At 43.9% G+C, this 12,019-nt stretch overlaps 1 long non-coding RNA gene across 2 annotated transcripts in view; it reads left to right on the top strand.

Moving 5' to 3' along the window:
* LOC121019202 (uncharacterized) overlaps nt 1-12,019 on the top strand; it is a 31,556-nt gene that overhangs the window by 7,159 nt on the left and 12,378 nt on the right. For both annotated transcript variants that reach the window (XR_005785501.1, XR_005785500.1), the window contains exon 5: nt 1,111-1,234. This is a non-coding gene — a long non-coding RNA (uncharacterized LOC121019202). The remainder of the gene's footprint in view (nt 1-1,110; nt 1,235-12,019) is intronic.

Here is a 12,019-nt window from a genome sequence, read left to right as displayed (position 1 = left end):
CTAAATTCTACTCTAAAGGAGGAGGACGAGGAGGAGGAGGAGGAGGAGGAGGAAGTAATGGGAAGGAAAACAGTATCCTTGCCTTCAGGGATTCACAATGGTATAGATTATGAACTCTAAAAACTTTAATTTAGTCTTGGGTAAAATGATGAGATGACAGAGATTTCACTAATATTCTACTAGAGGGCTTGCGCAGATATAACCATGTTGACAACTACTTTGAGAATTCCTAGTTCTGTTCTAGCTATTGCCCTTCTCAGTAAAGACAGATAGTGCAGGTTAGGGAATATCATGTTCTGAGGACTAGAGGGGCAGAATGAACAGAATACATAGGCCAAATAAGATGAGGTCTTCCTTAAGTTTGAATGGATGCAGGTGTTTCTTACTATCCTAAATTATGATTTCTCTCTTTAATGTTTATGTGCAAGAATCAAGAGGCTTCATGATTTGGCACATTTATTAATTTGCTATAAAATACCAGCGTTATCTTTGGGCTCTTAACCCATGGGATGGCAATCTATAGCCCATGGGCCAAATCTGGCCTGCCTTCTATTTTGTTTTTAATTTTTTTAATGTATATTTATTTATTTTGAGAGACAGAGATCAATTGCTTGAGCAGGTGAGGGGCAGAGAAAGAGAGGGAGACAGATAATCCCAAGCAGGCTCCACACTGTCAGAGCCCACACAGGACTGGATCCCACAAACCATCATGACCTGAGCTGAAATCAAGAGTCAGACACTTAAATGACTGAGCCCCCCATGTGCCCCTCCTGCCCCTGTTTTCACACGGTCCATGTGTGTTAACCATGTCTTTTATTTTCTGTATTCTGATGCTCTGACACCTGGACCCTGGCCTTCCCTGAATTAGTCAATTCTTAAAGATGTATGAGCACACTGTTCAAATACAAACCAACCAGTCTAGAGCCCACACACCCAACCATCCCCTTTATTGGGCTCTCACACTCCAGGCCACTATCCACCTGCCCTAATCCCCCCAGGGCCAGGTACTAGATAACCAGGGACAGACCCTATGCCCCAGAGCCTGCTGAAATTATTCAAACTAGCCAATCCTAAGCATGCTTACCCTGACTCCCTCATTCCTTCCCACAGAAACCAGAAAAAAGGGATTTTGCCTGCAATTTCTCCCTGTTCTCTGGAGTGACCCTAGTGTTTCCTGTGTGCTCTCCCCTCCCCCCCATCCCTTGACATGATGGACCCTTTTCTCTTGGGAACTGTAACAAGTTCTCTTGGGAACTTTTTAGTGGCAGTCATCTGATGTGTAGACCTTACTAGACCTCATATTTTCTATTAACTGGTATATTTTAGGAGCGCCTGGGTGACTTAGTGGGTAAATCATCTGACTGTTAGTTTCGGTTCAGGTCATGATCTCATGGTTCATGAGTTCGAGCCCCGCATTGGGCTCTGTGCTGACAGTGAGGAGCCTGGTCAGGATTCTCTGTCTCCCTCTCTCTCTTCCCCTTCCCCACTCACACTCTCTCTCACTCAAAAATAAATAAATAAACACTTTACTTAAAAGAAATGGTATAAAAAAAAAAGAAATGGTATATTTTAAAACATGATTAGCTAAGAATGGCTTTCACATTCTTAAATAATTGAAAAAATCAAAAGAAGAATAATATTTCATGACACCTGAATATATACGAAATTCAAATTTTATTGGAATCCAGTTACATTCGTTCATTTACATATTGTCTGTGACTCCTTTGGCCTTACCATGGCAGAGTTGAGTAGTTATGACAGACACCTTATAGCCCACAAAATCTAAAATATTTACCATCTTCACAGACATAGTTTGTTGCCTCCATCAAAACCCTTGGTTCTTTTATTTGCTCATTTAAGCTATGAACTTGTATCAGTTGGCCCATTGCTCTCTGTATGGTGCAGATCCCGTCATAGTTTGAAAGATTCAGAATCTCCGGATATAGTTTTCTTCCTAGGGTCTACGCCAACTCTCTGAGCCTCCATTTATTTGTTTGTTTGTTTGTTTGTTTGTTTGGTATTTTACTTATCCTCAATAAGAACATTTTATTGTGACTCAGGACAACCAAATAGGTAACAGAAACAAATTTCATGAGATGTTATTCATCCTCATAATGTCTGGATCACTTTGATGGTTTCTGTTCTCTTCTCCATTTTTAAAATATACTGCTCACAATCTACTGCTTTCAAAACCCACTCGTGAGTCAAATTTTAATTAACATCATGAATCTAACAGAGTCAAATCCAAATAGCACAAAGTGTTTCTCTTATACACACTCTGTGGAGGAGACAAAAATAGAAACAAATAATAGCAATAAAGCACAAAAAACATAAAACAAGTTTAAAAGAATGCTCTAGAAGCAAAGAGAAGAAAGAGATAATTTTCTTTTTTCGTAGAGCTGTTGGACAGGGTTTCATAGAGCAAGTAAGATTTGAATTTAGTCTGGAAGGATGGTCAGAAAATCCCTAGTAGAGAAGAAAGAGAAAGGGAGGATTCATGCCCTATGAGAAAGGAATGCTCTATAACAGCACCTCCAGGAGGCCAAGGATGTCTTATTCCACCGTTCATTTCCAGTTCCTAGCATGTTTGACACCCAGTAAGTGCTCACTAAATGTTTGTTGTGGGTCCACATAGTAATTCCCCTAGGACCTACTCAGTCCCCATACTATCTGCTTTTAAATTCTGTAAATTTGAGGGACACCCAGGTGACTCAGTCAGTTAAGCATCCGACTTTTGGTTTTGGCTCAGGTCACGATCTCACGGTTCCATGAGTTGGAGTCCTGCAGCAGGCTCTACACTGGCAGATTGGAACCTGCTTGGGATTCTCGCTCTCTATCCTCCACTCACACTGTCTCTGTCTCTCTCAAAATAAACAAACTTAAAAAAAAAAAAAAGAAAGAAATTTTGTATGGGACGCCTGGGTGGCTTAGTTGGTTAAGTGTCCAACTTCAGCTCAGGTCATGATCTCCTGATTTATGAGTTTGAGCCCCACATTTGGTTCTCTGCTGAACAGCTCAGAGCTTGAAGACTGTTTCTGGATCTGTGTCTCACTCTCTCTCTGCCCCTTCCCTACTTGCACTGTCTCTCTGTCTCTCTCTCTCAAAAATATATAAACATTAAAAAAAAAAGAAATAAATTTTGTAAACTTGAGTTTTTATGTCCTATTTTTTTTCTTTTTTTTTACCACATTTCTATCATGTTCATTTAAAAAAATTTTTTTTATTTAATGTTTATTTATTTTTGAGAGACAGAGCATGTGTGGAGGAGGGGCAGGGAGCAAGAGAGATACAGGATCTGAAGTAGGTTCCAGGCTCCAAGCTGTCAGTACAGAGTCTGATGCAGGGCTTAAACCCATGAACTGTGAGGTCATGACCTGAGCCATAGTTGGTCGCTTAACTGACTGAGCCACCCAGGTGCCTCTAAATTCTTGAACTAACTTTTGTTGAGGGCATACTGTGAGTAATGTTTGAAATAAAGATCCCAAGTTGGTTTCTACTACTCTGTCTGCCAGGTTTAGTTCTTAAGAAGTTTGTCAAGGGGTACCTGGGTGGCTCAGTCTGTTAAGGGTTTGACTCTTGATTTCATCTCAGGTCATGATCTCATGTTTTGTGAGTTCAAGTCCCACGTCCAGCTCTGTGATAACAGTGCAGAGCCTGGCTGGGATTCTCTCCTTCTCTCTCTCTGCCCACCCCACCCCCCACCCCCCGCTGCCGAACTTAAAAAATACTACTAAAAAAAAAAAGAAATTTGTCAAATCCATACTGGATGTCTGTCTTTCCACCTGGAACCCCTTTGTCTAGCCTACCATTTTAAACAGCCTCAGCAGAGCCCCAATACTATAAGCTTAAGACCTAAAGAGGCCAGAGGGTACTGCCTGCCCCACACTTTCTTTCTCTGAGCCCACCCTGTGTTACAGCAAATACTCGGCACCCAGGAAAAGACAAGCGACGTGCACTCAGGGAATCAGAGAAGACTGTTTATTGTGCACTTGTGCCGGCCCAGCAGAGTCACCTCCAAAGTCTGAGCCCTGAAACTTGACATCGGCCTCCTTTTATGGCTGGGATGGTAGGGGGTTGAGAGACAAAAGAAAGGGGGGAGGGGACACTTATCAATGGTACTTGGGCAGTTGGTGGACATAGGAGGCAAACAAGATTACAGAAGCCAAAAGTATGCAGGGGGAGTATCCAGCCTTGGACATCTGGCTGGCCCCTTTTATCTTGTTTTTACTAGATTTTCTTCTCATTTCTCCCTCTTAATTCTCAAGCTGCTGTGGCAGACTTACAGAAAATCAGTTTGTGGGGGCCAGGGAACCCTTTGCTGCCATGGGAGGAGGGGCAAAGACCATTCTGGATTCTTCCTGCTGGACAGGGACGCTGAAGGGAGGGGTGAGGCAGCGAAGGTTCTTCATCATCCAAAGGAGAGTAGCAACAGCTAGGATGGTCCAACTGGAGCATCATCTGGAGTTTTATAACTTCTAGATGAGAGGAAACAAGCCTGGTTAGCATATTAAGAATATAAGGACCACACAGGAGGGCTCTGAAAAGCATTAGGGGAGGACAGCTAAAGGGAGGAGCCAAGATGCCCAATTCCATAAGTTGCTCCAAGAGTTCCATGACTCTGCTAATTCCTGTCTTTGTTGATTCACTCCCTTAACTGCTGGACCATTTTCGGACTATCCCAATTGGTTGACATAGAAGCAACATTCTTCATGTAGGAAAAGACATAGTCCTCCCCTTTCGGCAGTTAGCAGGTCCAGCCCTACAGCAAAGAGTATAGCAACAAGTATGGAAAGAGAAGTAGGTAGGGGATGACAAGGAAATCTGAGAAAGAACGATTTGTTGTAGTTCATTTAAGTTGCTTGATTTTCCTCAAGCTTCTGGTTACAGAGAGTTCTCAGGTGTTGGCTGCAGGCCACTTATCGTCTGCTATCTTCTTAAGGGGGGTCTGGAGAGGATTATCCTGGTTACCAGTTACTTTCCATTTCGAGTGGTTGTCAGGTGACAGGTGGTCTGTCTTTACTCGGGAATGGTGGATCCAGGTGGTTAGTCCTGCAACCTTGAGAACTGTGGGCGTGGTTAGCACAATTAAATAAGGACCCTTCAAGGTAGGTGTAAGTGGGTTCCTTCTTCCAATCTTTTATCCAAACCTGATCCCCAGGTTTGTGGAGGTGTACAGTTATTCCTAGGGAAATAGGTATTCTGTCACTCATCTATGTGTCTCAAATACAGTTTTCTCTAGTCCTTGTAGTTGTTTTTGTATTTCTAAATTCCATAGCTCTGTCAGGTCCCCCTTGAATTTGGCTAGTGGAAGGGTCTTCCATATAGGATCTCAAATGGGGAGAATCCCATTTTTGCCCAGCGTGTAGAGCATATTCAGAGAAGAGTTAGTATATCTGGCCAGGGCAAGTTAGTTTCCTGACATAGTTTTGCCATGGCTGATTTAAGGGTCCGGTTCATACATTCCACTTTCCCTGAACTCTGGGGCTGGTAGCTGCATGTAAGTTCCATTGGATACCTAGGGCTTGGCTACTTGCTGCACCACCTCGGCCACGAAATCTGGGCCGTTGTCTGAGCCTATGGTTAATGGCATACCATGTCTGGGAATGATATCCCTTGGCAGGGCCTTGGTTATTTCTCTTGCCTTTTCTGTGTATGTGGGATAGGCTTCAACCCAGCCCCAAAACATGCAGATGAATACCAAAAGATATTTGTATCCTTTACTGGGTCTTATTTTGGTAAAGCCTACCTCTAAATCTTCGCAGTGTCCACAGCCTGACCACAGCATTGGATTTCCATGGGCCCAGTGGGGACTTGTTTGGCATTATTTTGAGCACAGAGGAGGCAGCATTGAAAGACTGAGGCACAGAGGGACAGGAGTTGAGCAATTACATAGTAACAACTCAATAAGGTTTCAAGGGCAGTTTTTCCTAAGTGGGTGAGCTCCTGCTGTTGGAGAACCACCTGATGGGCTAGCTGCTCCGGTATGTATAGACTCTCTGGTCTGGAAGTACTCACCATCTGTCTTTTGTCTGGCCTCCTTTTTCCTATTGTGCCCATTTTGTTTCGTGGATTGTGTACCTTGGGGAAGTTGGCAGTTCTGAGGCCAGCATGATTGTTGAGGTTGTTGTTTCTTTTCCCACTGCTTGTTTAGCTGTGGTGTCGGCTCATCGGTTACCTTCTGACACTGAGTCCTTTCCTCCTTGGTGTCCCTTGCAGTGGATGGCTGCCACCTCCCTCGGTTCCCAGACTGCCCTTAATAGGGCATTTAGGATTTCTTCCCAATTTTTGATCTCTCTTCCTCCTGCAGTCAAAAGTCCTCTCTCCTTGTATAGAGCCCCATGTACATGTACAGTGGCCAAGGCATAGTGCAAGTCAGTGTACATGTTGGCCCGTTTGTCTTTACTGAGTTCTAGTGCTCTTATTAGGGCCCACAGTTCTGCTCTTTGGGCTGACCATCCTTGTTGAAGGGCTGCTTTCATGACCTCAAAATCAGAGACTTCTGTATAACCAGCGTATCTTTTGCCTTTGTTCATGAAGCTGCTGCTGTGGGTGTACAGGATGAGGTCAGGATTTTGTAAGGGCCTGTCTGATAGGTTGGATCGGCTAGAATAGACTTCATCAAGTACTGGTAGACAATCATGTTCTGGGGGTCCCCGCCACTGCAGACTAGAAAGTGGCAGAGTTTAGAGTTTTTAGAGCTTCTAATCTTAGTCGTCGGTTCTCACATAGCTGTCCCTGATAATGTATCACCGGAGCATGCATTAGCCAGTGTCGCCCTCTGGCATCCATCAAGGTAATAACAGAAATGGGGAACCTTAACATTTAGGTTTTGCCCCAGTGTGAATTTGTCTGCTTCTTTGATTAAAAATGTGGTGGCTGCTAGTGACCCTCGGATAGGGTGACAATCCCGCTACAACTGAGTCAGTCTGCTTTGAAAGGTATACCACTAGTCTTCACCAAGCTCCAAATTCCTGGGTGAGAACCCCCAGAGTCACCCCATTCTTCTCACATACAAACAGGTTGAAATCTCATGATACATCTGGGAGTCCCAAGGCTGGTGTCTCTGAGAGTTTTGTTTTTATAGTTTCGAATGCCTTTTCTTGATTAGGGCCCCATAAAAGGAGTGCTCTCTCCTCCCCCCAAAAAGGGGTGCTCTCTCCTCCCCCTTAGTGCCTCATATAGAGGTCTGGCCAACTCCAAGAACCCTGGGATCCATATTGAACAGAATCCTGCTGCTCCCAGGAACTCTCAGACCTGCTGGCAGATAGTGGGAGCTGGAATGGCACAGACTGCCTGTTTCCTTTCAATTCCCAGCAACCGTTTGCCTTGGGTAAATTTTAAAGTTCAAATATTTAACTTCCTGCTGGCAAACCTGTGCCTTTTTCTTTGATACCCAGTATCTTGCCTTGCTAGTAGCCTGAATATGGCCCTGGTTCACTCCCAGCACTGGGTCTGTGTGGGACTGGCTAGCAGAAGATCGTCCACATACTGAAGGAGGACACATCCTAGGTCCCGTCCCAGAAACCTGGCTAAATCAGATGCCAGCACCCCACGGAATAAGGTTGGTGAATTTTTGAATCCTTGTGGCAGTCTAGTCCCAATGAACTGTTCCTTTGCCCTGTGGTAGGGTTTTCCCATTCAAAAGCAAATAGGAGTTGGCTATTAGGTGCTAGCTGGAGACAGAAGAAGGCATCTTTTAAATCTAGAAATGTGAACCATCTTGCTTCCAAGGGTATGAGTTCTAGTAGAGTGTATGGGTTAGACAGTGCTGAATGCAATGTGATGAATGCTTCATTAATGGTTCTTAGGTCCTGTACAGCGTGGTGACCATTTGTCCCAGGCTTTTTCATGGGTAGCAGAGGAGTATTCCATGGAGACTGGCATCATTTTAGAAGTCCCCATTTGAGTAGCCTGCCCAAGTGTGTCTGGATCCCTAGGTGTGCCTCCCTTGGGACCATATGTTGGCATATTTTGACAGGTTGGGATCCAGGCTTTAGGTCAATTAATATCGGGGGGTGTTTTTTTGCCAGACTAGGGGGGGTTTTCTTCCACCCAAACTGAAGGGAATTCAGCTTCTAGCTTGGAGGCGGGGGGCTTGCAAGTAAAATCAGTCTCTTGGGGTAATGTGTAGAATGAGAAGAGGAAAAGAAAGAGACCAAAGACACAGCTGAAGGAGGACAGGGCGTGGTAGAGCAGAAATGTGATGCCTGCTGTATCTAAGGCCCTTGGAGGAGCATATTCGTACACCAGGAGGGTATAAAAGTCCCCTCAGGAGACAGGTCTTGCTTCCAGATTTGTCTCAGTTCCCCCCTGATAGTTCCTATGGTTCCACTTTGCTCCCTCGATATCCCTGGGTCTTTGATCAGCACTAAAACACCTTTCCAGCACCATCTGTGGGAGGAGAGATTGTCCTTACGATCAGAGGGGCCCACATGTCATGCATGCATCTATGGATGCTAAAAGTCATAGAGTACTGGGAAATTGTACACAAATGCACACTGTCCTTCTCAAAATGCCAATAGCCCTTTCTCCTTTGAAAAACTTTGGAAGAGAGATCAGTAAGGAAGTGATTGCAGATCTATTGAGGAAATGATGTAGACCTAAGCCAGAGCAGTGGCTAAAGGATCCAGAGGAGGGGATGGGTGTGAGGAACATTTATGAAGTAAAACTAATAAGACAGGTCTTGGTTGGTAGATCCAGGGTAGGCCAGAGGGAGGAGTGAGTGAGGATCCTAACATTGTGGTTTGGGCAGCTGAATGGCTGAGTATTTCATCCATCAAGATAGAAATACAGGAGCGTATCTGGATAGGTAGGAAATGATTAATTTAATTTGGAACATGGCAAATTTGAGATCCCCCTGGGAGATTGTGTGGAGATGACCAGCAAGCCAGCGGTCTCTGGACATATAAGAAACATATGAGAAGAATTCCACACAAGGGACTAAGAGGGAACAGCCATGTTTGGGAACCACTCATGGCCTACATGGACTGGTAGAATCTGTGGGAAACAATCTACTAACACACACACAGACCACTGGTCATTCTAGGTCGGCCATGCTTCCCCATTGTAGCCTGTCTGTGGCCTTGATGATCCACCTGCACAGATAGTCTGTGGCTGGTAGTCCTGGCTCCACCAGAAACAGCACACTCTCCCTGATATGAGCTGGACCAAACCTTGGCAAGTGCAAACTTAACAACACTGGAATTTTCATAGCTTCTCTCTCTCCTGGGAGAAACAGCAAGGCAGAAAAAGATAATAAAACCAATCAATCATCAAGTTCTATCCCATGTGTTAGAACACGGTGGCTGGGGAGAGGCATTTAAACCACAAACCCTTCTCACTTATCTCTATCTGGGAGATAAATTTGATGCAGATTATAATTTTTGTCAATGTCTCATAACGTCCTTAGCAAACACAGCTTCAAACTCCCCCTACCTACAGATTGCTACATATAACTCCTCCTGCAAAAAGAAAAAACAAAAAACCTGGGACTACCACTAATCCCATCACTGCTGCTTCATGGACCTCACATTCTTATCCTTAATCCTTTCTGGGATGTGTCAGCAATGTTGAGTCCAAGGAGGAAGGATTCTCAGAACATGGCTCCCAGTGGAAAAGGACTGGACTGGAGCTGGCTGTCAGGCCATGATTCGTAGATTAGAATTATGCCTGCCTCTGAGTTCTGCAACAATACTCTCGATATTCTTCAGGAGGATAATTTCTTTGCTCATTTCTTTTGTTTCTTTCACTTGTTCTTCTTATTGAGGGTCTCCTTTCTGCTGGTTTTGGAACACCCTAACTTTTCTCTCTACGTGTCCCTTGTTCATTAGCCTCTGTCTTACGTGGGGGAGTTTATACTGGATCCCAAGACTCATCTTCTTTCTCCCATTGCAGTAACTCTTCTCTCTCAGACCTCAAATCAGGCTGGAGATCGGGGATGTAAGACACTGCTTTGCTGGGCCATTTAAGGAGGGCTCTCCAAAGGGATGGCACTTGCACTGGAGAACATTGGACCACTTCTTGCACTCACAGCTTGTATTTATTTCAAAATATCTTTGCTTAGTTTTTTAAAATGCAGCTCTCTCTGCACCTGCAGCAAATTCTCCTGGGATACCTGTTAAACTCCCCAGACCATTCACTCAGACCTCTGAGGGTGGGGCTTAGAAACAAATCTCCAGGTTAACCAAATATCCAAGCTGCTTCTTAAGAATACAAGACTTGAGAATCACTATTATAGGCTGAGAATTTTGATAATAACCATCCATGCTTATTTAACACAGCCTCAAATTATCTGAGTAGGGTTTTTCTTTTATTTTCTTTCTTTTTAACCAACAAATGCATTTCTTTGAATATAATCTCAGCCAGATGCTTAAGACATGCAGTGGACCAGGTCACTGGTTGCAGTTGGGAAGAGGTAAGGATTGGTGTTCTACCCTCAGACTCCATGTTCACCAAATTTTCTCTCTTCCCTGCTCTGAAAAGCACCGATTTAGGGATTTGATAGACCTGGCTTGAATCAGTCATTTAGCTGAGTGAAAGTAGCTTTGAACATGTTATTAAGCTCAGTGTTGTTTGCATATACCAGGATCAATAATACCTAGCACACAGTTTCTGCAAGCGTGGTCTTGACCTGAAGACACCCCCTTGGTTGGCTGATGCCAACGCCCCTCAGAGGAAAGGCCTGGGAATAGGATTAATTGATTACTATTTAGTTAGATTTCTGCCACTTTGAAGATGTACTCACTACAAAATACCATTCCACAATCAGCAACCCCTCACATCTTCTTTGATACATTGATCAAAGGAATATTAGTGCTAGAGGCTAAATCTAGTGACTTGTAAATGACTACAAAGCGGTATTTTGCTAATGTGGAGCTAAGAGATTAAAATTTCTTTAAGAGGGGTGCCTAGATGGCTTAGTTGGTTAAGCATCTGACTTCAGCTCAGGTCATGATCTCATGGTTCGTGAGTTCGAGTCCCACATGGGGTGAGCACTAGCCCCACTTTAGCTGAGCTCTAGCCATGCCTTGCATGAGCCCTGCTTCTCTCTCTCCCTCTCACTCTCTCCCTCATCTCTCTCTCAGAAAAAAAAAAGAAAAGAAAAGGAAAGACAAAACTAATCAATAGAATCCAAGAAGTTTTTTCTTGAAAAAAAAAAAAAAAAAAGAACAGGGGAGCTTGGGTGACTCAGTATGTTAAGCATCCAATTCTTGATTTCAGTTCAGGTCATGACCTCATGTATTGTGGGTTCAAGCCCCACATCAGGCTCTGCATGGACAGTGCAGAGCCTGCTTGGGATTCTCTCTCTCCCTCTCTCTGTGCCCCTCTTCTGATTGTGCCCTTGCTCTCTCAAAAATAAATAAATAGAACTTTTTAAAAGTTTTAAAAAAACACACAAAAAACCCAACTTGTTTCAGTGTTAGTGTTTGCTAGGAAAGCATGTTGCAAAGGTGGGGGACAGTGACATGACCACCCCATGAGGGATTATTTCTGATGGGTGCTACTGGAGAGGTGTTTGTGGGCCCTCACCTCCCTGGGTACCAGGACAATGAGCTGTTGCACTGAGAGTGCACAGCTGGGCTGACCTGTGTTGTCATTGAGTGGCCAGTCTCTTCTTACCTTGGGAAAGTGAGAGGGAGAGAGCACAACCTAAGTCAAGGTCTTTGCAGATCTTGTCTTGGTTCATTTAGTTAGTTGTTCATTCTGGATGACTTTCTTCCTTCGTAAACATTGTTGACAGAGATGTTGATGTTTTCTTGTATACTTTCTGCTCAAATCATTTTCTGGGGTATTTTTAACATCACAAATGCATCTTTGCTGATAATATCAAGGCATATAAATACAGTAGCTTCTTCTTAAGGATTCTACACAGATCAAGCAACCATTTTTTCCTGCACCTTTAATTTAATTTTATTTATTTTTTTAATATGCAATTTATTGTTAAATTGGTTTCCATACAACACCCAGTGCTCATCTCAACAGGTGCCCTACTCAATGCCCATCACCCACCCTCCCCACC

Source organism: Herpailurus yagouaroundi, unplaced genomic scaffold, assembly GCF_014898765.1.
Source record: "Herpailurus yagouaroundi ecotype Mexico unplaced genomic scaffold, PumYag 221, whole genome shotgun sequence".
In the NCBI taxonomy this organism is placed as follows: domain Eukaryota; kingdom Metazoa; phylum Chordata; class Mammalia; order Carnivora; family Felidae; genus Herpailurus; species Herpailurus yagouaroundi.
Note: the sequence above shows the minus strand (reverse complement) of the source record. Positions and strands in the feature narration are given on the sequence as shown.